This window comes from Megalobrama amblycephala, linkage group LG19, assembly GCF_018812025.1.
Source record: "Megalobrama amblycephala isolate DHTTF-2021 linkage group LG19, ASM1881202v1, whole genome shotgun sequence".
In the NCBI taxonomy this organism is placed as follows: Eukaryota; Metazoa; Chordata; class Actinopteri; order Cypriniformes; family Xenocyprididae; genus Megalobrama; species Megalobrama amblycephala.
In genome coordinates this window covers 6,518,768-6,538,985 of record NC_063062.1, presented here as the reverse complement: position 1 = coordinate 6,538,985, position 20,218 = coordinate 6,518,768, and the positions used below count along the sequence as shown (strand labels likewise).

The window sequence follows — 20,218 nt, the reverse complement described above, 5'->3', positions numbered from 1 at the left end:
TATATATGTTTTCTCAGCACTGAGTATTTGGATATCAGTATAATAGCTGGAGACATCATACAGTACAAGATGGCGTGTGTTTCAAGTGGGTAATTTATGAAGGAATGCTCTTTAGAGGAAAAAGCCAGAGGGTTGAGGTCATAGTGAGGAATTCCTCTCTGCATTTAGAGCCATTTCATTCATAATCTCTCTCTGTAGCTCTCATCCCCATGCTGGATTACACTGAATAGGCTTATGGTACACAAAGCATGTTGGAGCCTGTGTTCAGAAAGAATTCCACAGAGGTGACAGGTCCAGTGTTTTGGATATTTAATTGAAGATTCAGATTCCTTTAATTAGCCAGCTGCAGTATGTTCCCCATCTGCCACTGTGCTTCGCCCTAAGAGATGGCTGGTGGGGGAGGGAGGAAGGCCACAGCTCTCATCAACTAGAGAGAATAAGAGGAGGGAGGTACAAGGGCCAAAGCTGTAAAGTGAAAAGAGAGTGACAGATAGGGAGAAAGAACCGGCAGAGAAAGGGCGACTGAATGGGAGGAAGTATTTTTGGGGATGTTTTGTTAGAGCTCTTCCTGATCAGACAATCAGATTAAATCTTTGTGCCTTCATCTGGAAGATTAAGAGTGTCAGCACTGGTGCTCTATTTTATTTAATTTTACTATTTAATTTTATTTTAATTTAAAATGGAGGATGTGCATATGTACAATACATAATCACTTTTTAAAAACTTAAATGTCATGCAAGTTTACTGCTTGAATGCTGTAAAATAATAATAAAGCATACTATTCATGAACTAAAAATGATAGTGAACGTCATGAATTTTACTTTACTTTGCTTTACCTCTGTCTGGGTGCACATCAGCAAACTAAAATCCACATGCAAAATTTTATTTTATTTATTATTATTATTATTTTTTTCCAGTCTGGGTGCACAACAGTGAGCTACTCTCAGATCTGATGCAAAAATGGTCTGTGGTGCACTTCATGTGACCTGGTACGGTTCTGAATTGGTAAGAAGTAGGAATGCGTGATATATCAGTAGTACTATTTATTTATTAGTATTGTTTGATATTGGATATTTAATTATGTTAATTTACCCTATTTTTAGATTACATTTGCCGTCATCTAATGCTCAAAGTTCACCTTTAAAACCCCTAAAAATTTAATAACACTTTTAAATATAAAACCAAATCTCAGAATTAATTTCCACTTTTCATACTGTACATTATAATGTTGTGAGGCCCAAATTCACTTGTAGCATTCAAAATTGATATCAGTTTTTAGTGTTTTATTTATTTATTTAGATTTAACAGTATAGATTTTTAGTATCTTAACCATTTTCAGCTATCTGCTATAACATTTAACCAATATTTATAGGCTTATTGGTATATCTTGCATACTGCTTGTCTCTGAATACATTTCCTGCAAAGAGCACCTTGTATTCTTTGCATTTCGCAATTGTGAAACCAACCTAAAATCCAGGTACTGCAGCTCATTTCCTTTTTGTCATTCTCCCATCTTTTCCTATTGCAATAAAACAACCTGCATTATGATTATCAGAGTTTTGCTTTATCTGGCTTTTGCTCTAATCATTTACAAATTGGACCACTGAAACGCTGGCTTTGGCATGAGTAACCCAAGTTGTGTTAAGTAAGCGTTATGTAGCCTAAATGTTATTTCCCAAGGCACTTTGAGTGTTAACCTACCGTGAAGTACTGTGATGACTCCAGAGCCTTACCCACACACATTCAAACGCACACCAACTGCTCAGCCAAGCAATCAGCACGTGTACTGCTCAGCATTAATGGTGTTTGCTTGTGAGATTCGAGTGGACTACGGTCCCTCATAAAGTCACTTTGGGTAAAATTCAGCTCGGTCTTGTAGTATTTTAATGTTTGCTGCAAATTCAGATGCGCTGTGATAGTTTGGTGCTCAGATTCAGATCTACACGACCTGTAGTCTGTTTAGCGCAGTGTTCGTTTGCATGCTAACCCTATTTCCTTTTATGCAGCCGAGTCAATAGCTTGCATAAAAGAGTCTGGAGTGGTTTGCAGTCCGTACCGTCTCTGTGTGGATGATTGTGTTAGCGTGTCTCTTCCGGGCCTCGCTCTGTGATTGTGATAGAAAATAGCACGGTGAGGAAATGGAGCTGACCTTGGATCAGTCTCCTCTGTAGCCGGGGTGATGTATAGGCTCAGCACACAGGCTGGCAGTAAGTGAAAGCCATGTTTTTATTTTCCTGCAGAGGGCACCGTGTCAAGGCGCATAAGCGGGTTCATTTCTTCCCCCTCCGTCTCTGCTGCCGAGGAATGTTAAATGTCAGCCATCGGGCCAGTGTGGTAGAGCACTGATATTAGCCTGGATTGAATAAGCATCGGCCCGAGCGATGATTTGAATTCATTTGCACTGGTGTAGGAGAGGGTCAGGCTCTGTGGGCTGTGGAACTGTGTTTGAATGACTTGGAACAGTTCTTGCCTGTCTCGTCTTTTGTCTGTTTATTTTTAAGGCCAATTTGTAATTGTCAAATGGAAAATTGGCCACCATCTGTTGTCGTGGTATTAAATTAAATGAACAAGACTGTACACGATAAGTGCACTCTGTTCTGTTCAGTTTCTGTAATAGAAAGAGAATGATTTGAATTTGATGACATTTGGCATAAATATTAGTTATAAAGGCCTTCATCTAAGTGTCATTTAGCATAATAATAGGTCCTTTTCATTGCAGACAAAATTTGTTTTTTAGTGGTACTTGCTAAAGCATCTTGCTATTGCTCATACTTAAGGGTACAGATTTCAACAAACCCCTAACCCTGAGTATTACATTTACACTACATCCCACACAGTTTGTACCATGAAGATAAGTGATGCCTCGAATGTGATTCAGAATTTATCTACACACTACTTGACCTTTTAAGATCACTGCTGATTACAATGCATTGTTTTTACAGTCCTTTAAAAAAAAAAAAAAAAAAAAATCAATAAGTGAACAGAATAAAAAACAAAACTGTTTGCATTCACACACATTGTTCCTGTTATGATCCAGTTCAGTCTCACTTAAGTTTGGTTCTCACTATATTTTCCATTCACATTTATGGTAAAATATAAAGATGCACCGATCGATCGACCAGGGGTCGGAATCGGTTGATTTCCCACATCATCGGCCCGGATCATTGACCGGCCGGTCAGTCTCGCTTCTTTCCAATTCCGAGCCTATCCGTCAGATGTGCGTTCTCGCTCTCTTCTCTCTGATGGCGAGAGAAGGTTCTCACTCACTCGTCTCATTCGCTCTGGTTAAATAGTGGTTGTATTGTGCATTATTTTATTCATTCTTTCAGGTTTTGAGCTCACACCAAAAGTGCGCGGACCACTGATCTATATTAGTGGAGCGCACATTCCGCTTTCAGTCTCAAACAGCTTGTGAGTCACAAGTACCAAAATGAGTGGCTTACTGCACTTAAATGGTCAAATACATACAAAATTATGTCAAAATGACCGTCTTGGTGAGTATTCAGCCAAACACAGTCAGTTTTGGAATGTTAAATAGTTGAGAAAGCAAACGTGTGTTGTGTAACAGTATATTGGGTGCCTGTATAAACTCTTAGGGTGCGTTCACACTTGTAGTTCGGTTCGTTTGGTTCATTTGGTCCGGACCAAAGAAGAAAAAAAAAAAAAACATTTAGCGTTCAGATTGGCAATTTTATCACCGAACCAAAAGATACCGAACGTTAAGGCATAGGGATACATTCACAACGTGATTGGTCGGATTTTATGACGTATTGCCTATTTTGAGGCGGAACTTACCGAACATCCAAAACAATGCTGTGTGCTGAGGTAAATGCGCTCGTTGTCTGTGTGTAGCCTGCATGTGATTGTATTTTGGCCAGCTGGGAACTCGTGAAGAGCTTATAAAATGTGTAAATTAGTCAAAACAGCGGCGGGAATCCATCCGTCACACACACAAACAATCTGCTGCGTGGAGACGCGCGTCTGATGCCTGTCATGGGCAAACTTGCGACTATGACGGGAAAAACCAACATGCGTGAGGATTCTGTCCTTTTTAGGGTCTCTTCATCCAGTTTTTGGTTCGTTTACATGTCTTTGGTCCGTGTTGCGTTCATATATCATTCGAACCGCACCAGAGTTCGTTTGGAAGTGGACCGAGACCCATCTTTTCAGCGGTCTCGGTCCGCTTGTTTGGTGCGCACCAGGGTTCGGATGGCAGCGTTCACACATGTTCAAATGAACCGCACTAACCGAGCAATCGCACCAGGGTTCGTTTTAATTGAACCAAACATGACAAGTGTGAACGCACCCTTAAAGTGACGGCAGTCTTAATATTCCTGCTGCTGTTCCTCATTTTAATCAAAGAGCAAAAGACATAGAAAATCACTTCCTGTTCTGTAACTGAATACGTTTTATAACTTTAATTGTAAGCATTAATCTGTGTTTAATTTTTACAATGAAGACTATCCAGTGTTATTTTACATTTGATTCCTTTCATTTCTGTAGTATTTCTTACCTGAATAAAAACATACTTAACCTGAAAAACTTAGGGTTTACTTATGCTAAGCACGGTTGCCTTGAATCGAGCCTGAGCACGATTGTTCCTGTTCATCAATAAGGTGAGAACCAGACCTGTTATAAACCCAAGTACACTTGAATTAATTACATTAAAAATGTACTATCCAAGTAGTAATAAAGACGTTTGCCGTCATAATGATGACAGTAGCACACACAAAACTAGTAGCTGTTCAGTGCGCCGGCACGGTTAGAACTGCATGCGTACCGCACTCAAGCCCAACTGAACCATGCCCACCTCTTCCAACTCCCAAGCAGGCCAGGGACGGCTAAATGAACCATGCCTGGGCATGGTACGGAGCGATCACACTAGTCAAAAGAACTTTACTTGTGTGTTTTTTAATGAAAATAAAACTTTGCATTGAGGAAAAGTAGATTTTTGTTTGTATATGCTTTCAATTATAGAAAATCGGAATCGGCAAAAATCAGTATCGGCAGATCACACTAACAAAAAAATCGTGAATCTGCCAAGAAAATTGCAATCGGTGCATCTCTAGTAAAAAAAATATAACATTTAAGTATCAGAATATCATAGAGACTTGAGGGACTATTTTGAAAATGGGCCAGTAAGCAACTGCCCAGAACATCCTAGCAATATGCTAAAAACTCTCAGAACACCTTAGTAACCACATAACAACGCCCTGGAAACCACACACACCCTAACATCATGGTGTTGAGTTTTGCACTACTGCTTTTTAATAAGTCTCTTGCCAGTTCTGAGAGGGGAGAGTAGTTTTTGCTTTGTGAGAAGCTAGCATCTCAAACCTTTTAAATACCTTTTATTATTTGCATACGTTTTGTTTTTGAAGTATCACTGAGTATTGACATGCTCAGTTTTGCCTGTCATCAGTGCTTATTTGTGTTTTCGAGTGTCGGATTATCATCTCACAGCCTCGCCGCCACCAGCACTCAAAATTATGAATAATTTCCTGTCACCATCTAAGACAGAAGAACTAAGCGAACACGACACCTCTTTCTCTGAGAAAAAGAAGAGGGAGGCTGGTGGATGGTGGTGTGTCATTGTGCGCTGATGGATGTGCAAGGCTCACTGCTCAGAGCGCTTACTTAATAGGGAGCGGTAGGCTTGTCTCTCTCAGCTGGGGAAGACGAGGAGCCATGCTTGGCTAAGCACAGAACAGGCAGTCTATTTCACAAAGGTTAGAGCTGCCCCGTAATACAGGCTAATCAGCAGGTAATCTGTTTTCTTTCCGTTAGATTCTCCCAGGTCAACGGTGACTGAAGCGCACGTCTTAGTGCAGAGGATTGGAAATTCTTGTTTTCTAATATAAGGTTATATGGCTGTTGTCTGGGTTACTTTTTTCCCCCCTCAAGCATTGAAACTCTAAATTTCTAATGGGCTGACAACCCCCCGAGATGCTCTGCAACCTGTGGGCAAACTGAGACCACTGGCTGTGGTCTAAAAAAGCCGCCAGCAGCTTTTGTCTGAGAGCATTAACATTAAATCACACTGATCTAGTTAAAGCAGGAACATTTAAACCTATAATCCCAGCCACCAGCCTGGAAAACGAAGCTAAGCTTTTTTTGAAAGTACAATCTAGATTGCATTTTTGAATAATGTACGTTTTCTGGCGGCTGCTGGGTTGAAATAAGAGGTAGCATAGATACTACTGCAGCACTGCTAAGTGCTTGAAAATGTCGCTAAAGCAGTGTTACGGGAATGAATGGATGGCTGATATAATGGTGTTTGACATGAGAGCCTTAGTCATGAGAGCTGTCAGTAGAGTTTGAAATCAACCAGAGAAGCAGGGGCCGCGGCAGGCTGGGAGGTGAAGAATTTCTAAAGCTGATTCTGAAGAGGAAGTAAAAGACAGTTTAGAAAGAAAAAGGGAGATGAGTTGCATAATGAGATTGAAGCTGATTTTAAAAAAAAAAGAAAAAAAAAAAGGTCAGTTGTTTTCAGCCATTTGCAGTCATTCACAGACTCTCTGCACTTAGTGAACTGAGCTGTTGAGGTTTAATTCATCAAAGTGCTTTCAGGCATTTCGACTGACTATTTAAATTTGTAGTTCCCCCATAAATGAAAATTCTGTCATCATTTACTCACCCTTATGACGTCCCACACCTGTATATGCTTTCATTCTGAACACAAATGGAGAAATGTTATAGACTGCAATTATAAAATAAACAAGAGATTGGAGCTTTAAAGCTTCAGAAGCACAATAAAAGTGTTCCATATGACTTGTACGCTACATTCCAAGTCTTTTAATGTCATTTAGCTTTGTGTTAGAAACAGACCAGTTGTTGTTCATTGAAAATATTGATGTCCATTGCAGCTCTTCTTGGCGTGTCCATGACGCAGTGTCTGATTCGGAAATGAATCATTCAAGTTCACAAAACTCATCTGAATGATCATGAATCATTCAACAGCTTTCTAGAGTGGAAGATTATCAGTAAATAATGACTTAATTGCAGTTATTTCCTCACAAAGCTATCGTATGGCATCAGGCTTTGAATATAGCACAAGTTGCTGTATGGACATACGACTTATGAAACTTTAATGTTGGCTTTATGTCCTTTTTTGAAGTCTCTATTGATTGTAATTACACTGAAATTGCACTGAAGAAAGTCATACGGTTTTGAAAGGGTGAACTTGGACCTCATGATGAAATACAATTGGTATAAATAAAATGTAAAACCATCTTTGGCTAAAGTGTTGCATTTAATTCATACGTCATTGTACTCAAGAATGATTTTACACTGAATATTCTGTTTTCAAATACATCACATCAGAAAGGGAAATGTGATGTGAATGTTGTTTCCTTTTGAGTCGATCATTTTTTCTTTTTCTTTTTTCTGCTCCTTCCATGAAAATCCATGACTGACTGAACAAAAACAAACCAGCTAATCAGTGATGAAATATTCATTATAAAAAGATGACCCACTCAAATCAAGGCTGAAGTGTCCTTTCTACCTTAGTCTCTCACTCTCAGTCAGGTTATTTTCCATTTTCTGTGTGCATGGCTGTGTTCGACCGCCATGTTGCTGTGGATCAATATCAAGTGATGGCTGGAGGAAGACAGAGGCTGTGTTCAGAATGGAATAGAAGCTCACTACTTAATGAATACTGCACAGTATAACCTTAAGGCCTGTACACACCGGGACGAATATCGCACGCGTTTATCGAGACGTTTTTTGTGTTCACACCCAAGCGATTTTCACTGGCGATGCGCAGAGTGAACGTGCAAATTCACTCCCTGACAGTATGTGGCGCTTGTGCTTAACGGTAGTGCAAATAAACATATTTATGATATTAATAAAGTTAAAGAAGATAAAAATGCAGATATTAAATGGCATATATATGAGAGATGGTAGTCAGAAACGGTAGTGCAAATAAACATATGATATTAGTAAAGTTAAAGAAGATAAAAATGCAGATATTAAATGACATATATGAGAGATGGTAGTCAGAAACAGTAGTGCAAATAAACATTTATGAAATAGACATTCTCAACTATATTTCTTTAAATGTAAAAGAAAAAAAAAACAGCAAAAATACAGAAATAATTCACATCTATTGGTATGGCCAAGAACTGGCGGAGCACCCATAGCGTGCGTCTCAATCAGCTCCCTAGTTCACTAGTCAGGGCACTGATCAGAGAGTCGGCCACATTCATTTAAATGGTATACTGATACACGACCTAGGAAGCTAGGGAGCTGTTTGAGACGCAGGGATAGTTTGTAGGGGTCTTCCTCGTCTAACTGTTACTTACTTTCTCTTCGTCGTCTTGTGTGCTCGGGAAGACTGTTTTGTGCTTGAGCGCCACCAAGTCGTGTTTTACTGTAACTTCAGCAGCTCCAGGCACATGAACAAAAGCACCAATCTCATTGGTCGGCCAGTTTTTAACGCGGCGCGTCAAACCAAAAAAGCAAACCCGAGGCGTTTTTTAAAAAATTACGCTTTTTTCGCGTCGGTGTGCACACTCACATTGGCGCCCGTTGTTTAGTCACGAGGCGTTAAACGTCGGCGAAAATCGCGCGCGAGATATATATATATATATATATATATATATATATATATATATATATATATATATATATATATATATATATATATATATATATATTTCAATTGGATCATCACACGTTCAAAGCAATAGATGAACCAAAATTAATTACCAAATGTTGTCATATTTACGTCATATGACAACAGCATAGCATACTACTGTTTAATATCTAAAATCATGGAGCGATGCCTACTGTTTAAATTACTATTTGTTAAAAAAAAAAAAAAAAAAAAAAAAAAAATATATATATATATATATATATATATATATATATATATCATATGACGTAAATATGACAACATTTGGTAATTAATTTTGGTTCATCTATTGCTTTGAACGTGTGATGATCCAATTGAAATAGTCAAGTCAAGAACAGGCATTATGGGATATAGTTTTCCACACAATATGCTTTGCTGTACACCGTTCTTTTTAACAAAAGTAGGTCATTCTATGGTATTCTATGCATACTGTGCACATTATACATACTACATACTTCAGCTGTAGTATGGTAGTAAGGTGGTGTTATGAACATAGCCACAGTTGGTGCTTAAAAGGGGTTTGTTCATCCAAAAATTAAAATTGTCATTTTTATACACCCTCATGTCAAACTTACTTTCTTCTGTGGAACAGAAAAGAAGATATTTTGAAGAATGTTGGTAACAGTTTTGGACCCTGTTGATTTATTTTGTATATTTCCACAGAAGAAGTCAGTAATACAGGTTATTCCTGCAATGAGAGAGAAACACACACATGGACAGACATGAGCATGCAGCTGTTTATGAGGGAAAAAAGCCCAATGTTTTAATACAGTGATCTAATCCTGTGAGTTAATAACCTTTATCTGTAGTAATTGCAGCCGGCTAAATGCTCTAATTCTGTGGAACAGATGTCCCAGAGGCTCAGAGACTGTTCACCAGACCAACGGCCATGTCACGGGCGTGTGTTGGGGAAACAGCGCTTTATTTTTTTTTAACTGTATTAAATCAAAGCAGACCATATGCTCGGACACACAATAAATCCAAAGCATACGCAACCGGCGAATGTTGTTTTCCTCCCACTTTTGGTCAAGGGCTTGCTAAATATTACCTTAGCAAAACACACACACACTCGCACAGATAAAGGGAACACTGTCTCTCCTCTGTGAAATGTTTGGGATTAGAAGTAAGTGTGTTTCAGTCCTCATAAATCAGCCCTTCCAGCTGCTTTCTGTTTTCTCTCTGAAAGGCTTGCGAGTGCTCGGATGCTCCACCGAGCAACAATGCTGAATGTAAAATGTCAATGTTTTTGAACAGGTGCTGTGAGGCAAGGTCCTGATGTTTTTATTTCCACAGCACTGGCTGGGAGGGAGAGCTGCTTAAGGAGCAGGATGGGAGTTAAAGGCGCGTGGAGGAGGGATAGAAATCGGTGTGTGTGTGTGTGTGTGTGTTTTTAAGGTGGCAGAGGGGGGAGGCAAATCGAGTCTCTAAAGGGAGTTCATGTTTGGATTCATTTCTAAAGCGCAATTCAAATGGCTGTGAAAGCGGCCGTTGCTTAACTTGCATGCTGTTCTTTTCTTCCATTTCCTCCCCTCATTGTTTATGACAGCAGTAGACATTTTTAAATAAATCATCAGCGTTAATTCCAGGTGACGCATTAATCTTCAGTTTGTTTCCTCGTGTGCATAAAGCCCCTATGGCTGGATGCTGTTTCTTCATTTAATGCCTGTTTTTATTCACTTGCTCACTCATGCATTCATGATTTATTTCCTTCCTTTCTTTTCTTTTGTCTATTTTTTGCTTCCCCGCTTCCCCCAGAGTGTGGTACTGTGAATGCCTGTAAAGAGGGCTGCAGGTCCTTGGAGACGCAGTCGAGGTTAGTCAGCATTACAGCTGTAAATCCAGCTGTTCCTTTTTCTAACATCATCTTGTTTTCCACCTTCGATGCCAACAGCACACCTATATGATGCTTCCCTTTGTTTGACTCAATTACCACATACGATCTGCTCATCATGCTATAAAGCAGTGTTTCCCAACCGCTATTTTTCTTGAGCCCCATCAGGGATCAAGCTCCTCTTCATTGACACCAAGCCAAAAACATGCTCCTTTTAATCATATTATACTTTGTTTTGTTTTGTTTTTTGTTGAATGAATGAATTTATAATCATATTGTACTACATATCATTTAGCATAAATATTACGCTTTTGCTTTATTCAAGTACACTAAATTACAAGATTAATTTAATTAGTGTAATGTTTTGACAACCCTAAAATGTTTATTTTAAAGTTCTACATTTCATCCCTTGCTTTTTTTTACTGCACAGTGTGTGTGTGTATACGCATTTGAATCAGACATTGAGCCAAATGCTGTTTTATCGGTTAAAGCAAAATCTTTGAACCTGTGCCCACTGTGGTAGCCCTGGTTGGGAATCACTGCTTTAAACCTCTTCATGCTAACAGTGACTTATGTGTGTCCTTGTAATAATGTTTGATTGACCTCACCCTATTTAGCATGACAAACACAACCGTACCACTGCTGTCCGTTCTCAATGCCACCCACATCGCATGCCGACCCAGTATGTGTGATGCACGTGATTGTTTTGATGTGACCCCTCCTGTTAGCTAGTTGAAAATGTGACAGGCTGCATCAGAGGATGCAAATGACGGTAATAAATCCAGCAATGATATTAAGGCATTGCCTCTTAAAGCACCAGAGTGGCTTACTTAATGAGTTTGATAATTGGCTTTCTGCTGGCTACGTCTTCCTTTTTTCGTTACACCTCCCTCTCTTCCTCTCTGTTTCTCCTCTTTAGCTTTTACTGTCCTTCATTGTAGGGATGGGCAACTTAATGGAACAAAATGCTTCAAATACTAGGTTGAATTATGAATTAAAGTACCCTAGCTTTCAAAATTACTAAAATTCACCTCCCTTTTTAAAAATGAGTCGATACACCATCACTCCTTCCTCCAAACCATGTTTTTGTCTTACTCTGATTCACAATGGTAAGCCTATTATAAGTGTTTATATTTTAGACCGGATGGGATGGTTTTCGTGGGAAATTGCGTACATGCGTCACTACCCTGTGCGTGTCTCATCATATCTCTAAATAGAGAAAAGTTGCTGAGGGAAAAGATTAGTTGTCACACAGCTTCATGAATGAACTCCTTGACATGATTCTGAAGTTTTCTCTTCACCAAATTGCTAAGCTCTCTCAGCACAACTTGCTGCGCAGTCTCTGCTCTGTATAACCATATGTGTGTGGTATAACCATACTTATTAATAAATAATCAAAGTCATGAAAATTGCATGTAAACTGGAGTGAAGAGTTCTGCTCGTGTCATGTAAACATCTTACTGCGATTAAGACCTTACTTTGATTGAGAAATAGTCGCATTATTGTTGCACATGTAAATGTAGTCATTGTCAAAAGTACTGACTTCATTACCATGACTAATTTTAAAAATGTTATGAAACAAGCATTTCCCCCTAGCATTTTGAGCGCTGTTGAGCAGATTCTTGAGCACCTCTGATTGGCCATTGTGTTCACTTGCTCAACAGATATTTCTGTGATTGGCTACAATGATCAATGCTTCAAAAACATGTTGTAAATAGACATCTTTGATGCTCTTCACGGAGCACTTACACAGATACACACGGGAACGTTTGAAAGTGTTTTGAAAGTGGGAATGTTTAAAAGCAGGCATCTATCTGCTGCTTTCAAACGCTTCCTCTTTCAAAACGCTTTCAAACACTTTTGTGTGCGTTCAAACACTCCCTTGCATTGATCATTGTAGCCAATCACAGACTTATCTGTTGAGCGCGTAAACATAGCCATTATCAGAGGTTTCGAAGAAGCGCTCATTTTTAAAATTTCAGTACTGACTTGTTACCAACATGCTACATGGAGCACGCTAAATCTTGAACCTCCACCAAATAGAGGAGTATCTGCTGGCAAAAAGAAAACGCGACAGAGCTCATAATAAAATGAAAATCAATATTGGATCGGCTTTACAGAGATATCGAGAACTGAGGGATTTGAAATTTTGTAAAGGTGACACGGAGATAGTGTTTTTATTTCTTAACAGGTAAAGTATTTTATTGAACGGATAAATAACCATATGTAACTCTCTAACAGAGTTCATTGTAAAGAATTATCTATTGTGAAAGGTCATTATGGGTTGTTATAGCTGTGCAGTGGCGGTTCTAGACCATTTCAACTGGGGGGGCCAAGCTGGGGCCAGTTGTACTGTTAGAGGGGCCAGTTACATTTAGACCTTATTGTTGTCATATCATTTTCTGCACTGGGTATCGTTAAGGTTTTAACGGTATTACTACTCTTACTGATACTGCTTATCGATCCGGTACTTTAACTGTATTCTTATCGGTACTTTTTGTTTATATATAATAAAATATAATATAATTAGAGATGCACCGATTGATCGGCCAGGGATCGGAATCGGCCGATTTCCCTCATGATCGGCCCGGATCGGTGATCGTTAGCCTGAAAAACTTAGTTTCATAGCTCTCTTTATTCTATTGCATTTGAGCTTTTTATATTTTATTACTGACTTTTCCTTTTTTTTTTATTTTTTATTTTTTTTTTTTTTTATGAAAATAAAACTTTGCATTGAAGAAAAGTAGATTTTTGTTTGTATATGTTGTCAATTATAGTTCTTAAAAATCGGAAACGGCAAAAATCGGTATAGGCCGATCTCACTAACAAAAAATCGGAAATCGGAATCGGCCAAGAAAATTGCAATCGGTGCATCTCTAAATGTAATATAATATAATATAATATAATAATATAATATAATATAATATAATATAATATAGCTGAATTAATAATGAGCTGAATTAACTTTGCTTTATATTATATAGTGTCCAGCATTTTTGGTCTTTTATTTAAGATACATTAAGAACATGAACAAAGAAACGAAGTAAAACAAACTGACAAATACAATAAAACAAAGGCGCGAAACAAAGATGAAATAAAGTGCTTTCATTTGTTCATGTGTTCAGGTAAGTAATATAGGCCTAGCCTATGAAAGAAATCTAAGTAAAGTAACCAAACGTAAAATAACACTGCATGGTTTTCACAGTATAAATTAATAGATTAAAGGGTTAGTTCACCCAAAAATGAAAATTTGATGTTTATCTGCTTACCCCCAGGGCATCCAAGATGTATGTGACTTTGTTTCTTCAGTAGAACACAAATGATGATTTTTAACTCCAACCGTTGCCGTCTGTCAGTCACATAATGCGAGTGAATGGTCACACAATCTATAAGAGTCAATAAACATGCACAGACGAATCCAAATTAAACCCTGCGGCTCGTGACTACACATTGATGTCCTAAGACACGAAACGATCGGTTTGTGTGAGAAAACGAACAGTATTTATATCATTTTTACCTCTAATACACCACTATGTCCAACTGCGTTCAGCATTCGCTTGGTGATGTCTGATCGCGCTCTGACAATGACAGTGATGTCTCGCGCATATACTTCAATGAGTGCTAGACATCACTTCCGCTGTCAGAGCGCGATCAGACATCACCAAGCGAATGCTGAAGGCAGTTGGACATAGTGGTGTATTAGAGGTAAAAAATGATATAAATACTGTTCGGTTTCTCGCACAAACCGATCGTTTCGTGTCTTAGGACATCAATGGGCCGTCACGAGCCGCAGGGTTTAATTTGGATTCATCTGTGCATGTTTATTGACTCTTATAAACTGTGTGACCATTCACTCGCATTATAAGACGGTTGGAGTTAAAAATCATAATTTCTGTTCTACTGAAGAAATAAAGTCACCTACATCTTGGATGCCCTGGGGGTAAGCAGATAAACATTAAATTTTCATTTTTGGGTGAACTATCCCTTTAATGCCTATTAAAGCTAACTATATTCAGATGAAGAGCTGTGAGTGATTTTCTCTTTGCAGTTTGTTGTTTGATTAACATTGATGACACAATCGTCAGAAGCTGTCACTTGAAGCTGCTGTCACTTTAAGACAATAGATATTAACACACATCGGATTTTCTCCCAGCTGTTCATGTACACTTACGATATAAACTGCGTTTATGTAGTTAAACACCCTCCAATCCGGTCATTTTAACATATTTTTGTGTGCATTTGATCGTTTGGACATGTGTAATTTGTCTATTTGCGATCCGTTTTGGAGCGTGCACACATAATTCAGCCTAAGGAACAGCGTAGCGTCTCTTGCGCGGATTGTGCTTTCAACGTTTTAAACCGTTGATGATAATTATCAAACATTTACTGCAATTTAGCAACAGTAAAGACTGCATTTTACAACAATCACCGATTGTGGTGATTCTGACGTTAAGTTTGGGTTTAGGGGGGAACGAGCACGCACAGCTGTGAAGAGAATGAAGGTGTGCTAGACGAAACGCGGCTAGTTTTAAATAGTTTTACCTCAGATATCTTCTGTCTGATCCTTGGAAGCCAAAATCGAAATCAAAAATAAAATTAGCTTAATATCACAGGCCTAAAGTGTAAGCAGATGTTTAGTTGTTTAGTTCTCTCCTCCATCGTCACCTTTAAACAGGGCTTTCATGTGATGCGCACACTGTAGCTCCTCTGCGTGAGCGCGATCGATCTCTCTTCTGGATTGCGAAAGCAAACATGCATCATTGACAAATGTCCTAATATTATTGCATACAGGCTCAGCTGGCGACTCTGGCGTGATAGAATTTGCAAGATAATGTCTATATAGCAATAATAAATGAACGTGTATTTTCTTCATAATTTCTCCAGTACCGATAGCAGAACCGTTAAAGTCAGAGCTTATCGATACACTGGTCTTTAATAATTTAGACCCGGGGCCAATATAATACCGGGTTTCGGTACCCATCCCTAGTTACATTTCTGTTCCGCGTTGCCACTGTCTAATAACGGATGTAAAAAAAAAATAAAAACGATCGCAAAAAATTTAGGGGGGCCAAAAGGGGGTCCAAGCTTGTTGTCACAGGGGCACTGGCCCCCCCAGAACCGCTAGTGTAGCTGTGCTGGGATTTATTTTCAGGGAAGTACCGTGTCTATTAATGGGTGTAGCTACAGTAACATCTTTAGCTTGTCAGCTTGAAATCCTTTCCATCTACACTGGTTATATCTCTTAAGCCTAGTATTGAATGTTTTATGAGCAGTAGGATAATCTTTCTCTCTTTTTCTTTTTTTTTCTTTTTTTTTTTTTAGATATGAGAAAAAACTATATCCAGAGTCACACAGCTCTGAAGCACAACCAAAACAATATTCTTCCACAAAATGCATGCAGTTTTGTTTATTAATCACTAGAGGGCCAAAAGTTACATATTGTACCTTTAAGTGGCAGTCACATTAGCAAAATTTTGTTCAAGATTTGTGGGCAAAATAGGTCAATTGTTTATTGCCAGTATTAGTGTAGCGATGTATGAAGCACCATTTACACAGAAGTCACATTCAAACCAAGCAGCTTTCTGTTGTTCACGTGATGCAAAATCTAAGTGGGGAAATCTTTCACCCCCACATGAAATTCACAGTTGTGTGGAATCATATTGAAATTACTGTAAAAAATTTAAACAACAGTAAATTTAAAGGGATAGTCCTCCTCTCATTGCAAACCTGTATGACTTTCTTCGAAAGAACACAAAAAGATATTTAGAAATATGTCAGTAAGATCCAATGCTGTTTAGGCCCCCATAGAGTTTAATTCTATGGACAAACACAGTTGAAATGTCTTTTGTGTCCACAGAAGAAAGTCATACAGGTTTGCAACAACATGAGGAAGAGTAAATAATGACAATTTTAATTTGAGAGTGAACTATCCCTTTAACTCTCTTATTTTGAAATTAATTTAAGACAGCTTCTCCATGTCTTCGCTAACATCTGTGCTGAAGAAGGTCCCATTGCATATAATTTCCTAACCGATAGCATGCAGATATGTGAGAAATCTGTTGTGACACAAAGACAGGCTACGGAGACAACTGTCATGATGTCTTTGCTTGAGATTTTCACAATCGTTCATGAGCCCACACACACAACTGCCCTAAATGCATGCTGACTTCAGCGTTGAGAGCATCGCTGGAAAGATGTCAGCGTTCAGGATGATTCAGTGCCCCAGCGGAGTGACTCTGACACCGTTTCACTCAGCTAGGCTTGTGTAGCTGGTATTGTGGGGTTTGTTTTCCACCATCTGGAAGAATGTACCTGATGTAAAGGGAGAACAATGCTCCCTCTGTACTTCCTGTGAGCGTTTTGGGGCACCACATCTAAGATGAACCCATTTTGTTATCATTCCTTGTCATTCTCCTGTGACGAGCGCTACGAGGGCGCGTGGAGGGTGCAAACCTGACAGGGAGATCTTAGGACGGGGCAAGAGAAGTGCGAAAATCACACCTTTCCAATTGAGTATGATCTCATCTGCATTTGAATGGTTTTCCAGCTGGTAAGCACAGCCTAGGGCATGATGACTGCTGAAACAACAGTGTGAGATACTGCTGAGAGCATTTACTGTGTGACAATAGCCTTAATGCTTTGCTTTAAGCTCTTCGGCTTTAAGATGTTAATACAGCGGAGGAATATGTTAGGTTTTTTCCCCTTTCCTCTCCTTTTTTGATTTCCAAGCAAATATTTACAAACTTACAGACAGTTTACGCTGCTAATTACTTCGCAATCTATTGAAAATTTCCATCCACTATACATTATGTGGCAGCTCACAATATGTAAGAGTTATATGTGGTTTATTAGTCACCCAAACCATCTTGTTCTGTTTTGGGTATGGCTGATGGTAGCGACTTGGCTCTGGTGTCTGGAGTGAGAAGTAAACAATGAATCACCAACAGCAGTTTCAGAATTCCCCACTGCTGTAAAAGTCATCAAACTCCACGCTCAAGCACGACATGAATGCACTTTACTACTTTTATAACCTCAGTGAGATTTTTGTGTCTTTTTTTTTTTTCTTTTTTTTCTTGAGACACAAACTGTGGTGCGATTCCTCATACTGTCCATTGGGTGGCAGAGTGAGAGACTCCAGTCGTGTAAACGTGCCTTCTCACATGGCAGACACTAGCGGCTTGATCTAATGGATCTGGACAGAGGAGCTTAAAGCAACATCCTCCATTCACTTCCTTTTTGTTTTACCCTTTAGAATCAGTGGCATCCTAGAAATGGTGCCAAGTGTGAATTTGAAAGTTTTTTTTTTTTTTTTTTTTTTTTTTTTAAATATTTAAATTAATTTTTATAAATGTTTATATTTATATAAATTAATTTATATAAATTTATATTGAATGGATGAATTCAAAACATTTTTTCTAATTTTTTTTATTTGTATATTGTTTATATTTTTATTTATATTTAATTGAATAAACATTTTATTTGTAAATAATTAATTTTTTGTGCCTTTTTATTTGTTTACATTTTTATTTTTATATATAATTTATATTTTTATTTATATTCAAGTGGATACAAATCAGCACTTTTAACTTCTGGTAACATTGTGGGTTTTTAACCTTTTTAATTAATTATGTTCAATTAAATAAAGTATTGTAACTTTTTTTTTTTATATTTATATTTGTTTATATTTTATATATTTATCTATTTATATTTAATTGGATAAAAACAAGTCTCTTACTTCTCATGCCAGCTTTTAAATATTTTAATAAGCCTTTTTTGTAACTTAGACAAATACATGCCAGCTCTTGCCCTGAGACAGCCCTAGTGAGTGCTCTTAATATATGTACAATCAGGGGGTGAGTGAAGTAGCACCTGGGGAGACTTAAGTGTGTGTGTGTGTGTGTGTGTGTGTGTGTGTGTGTGTGTGTGTGTGTGTGTGTGTGTGTGTGTGTGTGTTTATACCTCTGTCTTGAGCAAGAGAGTTGGAGAGAGCGTCGAAGGGAGGGGTTGCTGCCCTGATGGACTATTTACCACCGGCAAACAAAGAGAAAATTCAAGGCGTCCACACGGGAGCTTCACAGCTATTTAAAAATCGGCAAACGCTTGTGCATGAATCCGGCCAAACGCTTGTTTATTTTCAGAAGTAACCACTCATTTAGATCTGAGTACGAGTTTACGCATGAAGCTGAAAACTAGTCAGCCTGTCAGGGCGGTTTGCCACTCGTCGCTCAGCGAGCTCTGCGCTGTGTAATTACGTGAGAAGAAAGACACATAGACCTCCCCTTCACATTCCCTGATCTAATTTGTTTGCCGGGTGACAGCAACACATCTGGAATTCTGGATGCTTATGTTGCTTTTTCTTAATGTGATGGTTTTTGAATCTAGCTGTCCCTTGAAAGATGGATTTTTATGAGTTTGTGTAGCTTGGCAATACGATAAATAACCTTGCCGAAGTGTCGCAGGGTTTGAGGTTTCGTGAGTCTGCCAAATATGAATGAATGGCAAAGTAAACAATATAACTATGCAGGGCTTGCCACAGTGAAATTGAGCGTTTCTGCCTCACATCAAAAGACCTTTGCTTTCTTCTTGTGCTGTTTATAATGTTAAATAATGGGTTGGAAGACAGTTATCTCTTTAACTACTGTTTAAAAGCAGAGGCTTGTAATGTTTTAGTATCTTGCGCTTGTCATAAAGCACAGATTACTCTGGAATCCCTTGATGAGATGATATAAGAAAATGTTTATGTGGCGTACTTTAAACTGATCCAAACCTCAATCCAACAATCCAACCCATTACATTTCCTTTTGAGTCATTGTTCAATAGGATGACGCAGTACATAATGTAAAATGCATTTAAATTCAGGTCCTTTTTTTTTTCTTTTTTTTTATACGGTCAAAGAGGGTTTGGTTACATTCATTGTGTGATTTCTGCTTGTTTTCACCCCACAAGTACGTCCCTCAAGTCTCAAAACTTGTAAAATAGTCTCATCCTGAAAGTGGCAGAATGCTAAAATGGCAGCCGGAAAATTGAAGTCAAGGTATTTTCGTCTGCTAGTAGAGAGAGGCTGTCAGCTGATGGAGAGTGTGTGTGTGTCTGAAGGAAAAGTAAATGGGGGTGGAAGTGGCTGGTGTCTGTTGAAGGGAAGCACGAGTGTTTGTTCCCGATGGCAGGCATCAGAGTGTGAATATGACCTCTGCTGGAAAAAAGTGGGCGAGAAAAAGAAAAGGCAACGGCTGCTGAGATCAACCTTTACTTTCAGGCACTCTGGACTACTGTTATTTTGTATCACTTTGAAATGGGCTGTTTCAGGCAGTATCATTTCCTCAAAGACACAGGGAAGAACGCATTTTTTTATAAGTAGTGGAATAAATCCTGTCTATCTCTGAAATGGTGTGAAAGATTATGTTTAATTTCTTCATGCTGTTTTTACTGCTCGATAACTTGCGGAACCTTATACCAGGGAACGTTTGCTTTGAATGTTTTTCTTTTTTTCTGTCTCCCTTCCGCTTGTCTGCTGATCCCTGGTGAATGCATTAAATGAAGTTACTAGATATGAGTGCTTAAGGGGCCAGGGCCTCCCAGGCTTGCCAAGGCGCTCAGAAGCTTGGCTCACTCAACCATGTCATCTTTTCTTTCTCGTCGCTTTTTTTTTTTCTTTTTTTTTTTTTCTCAGCTACTGGCTGACTTATTAGTATGGCAGGGCATTTTAAGTCTTCAAATACCTTCATTGAAAGACAATCAGGCAAGAGGAAGCA

At 38.6% G+C, this 20,218-nt stretch overlaps 1 protein-coding gene and 1 long non-coding RNA gene across 2 annotated transcripts in view; one reads left to right on the top strand and one right to left on the bottom strand.

Annotated features, from left to right (window-relative positions):
- Nucleotides 1-20,218, top strand: part of LOC125254026 (arginine-glutamic acid dipeptide repeats protein-like) — a 139,219-nt gene that overhangs the window by 5,998 nt on the left and 113,003 nt on the right.
- Nucleotides 7,281-8,353, bottom strand: LOC125254028. Its single transcript, XR_007181582.1, has 3 exons — nt 8,304-8,353; nt 7,505-7,599; nt 7,281-7,415 (listed from the first exon to the last, which is right to left on the bottom strand). It is a non-coding gene; the product is annotated as an uncharacterized LOC125254028 (long non-coding RNA).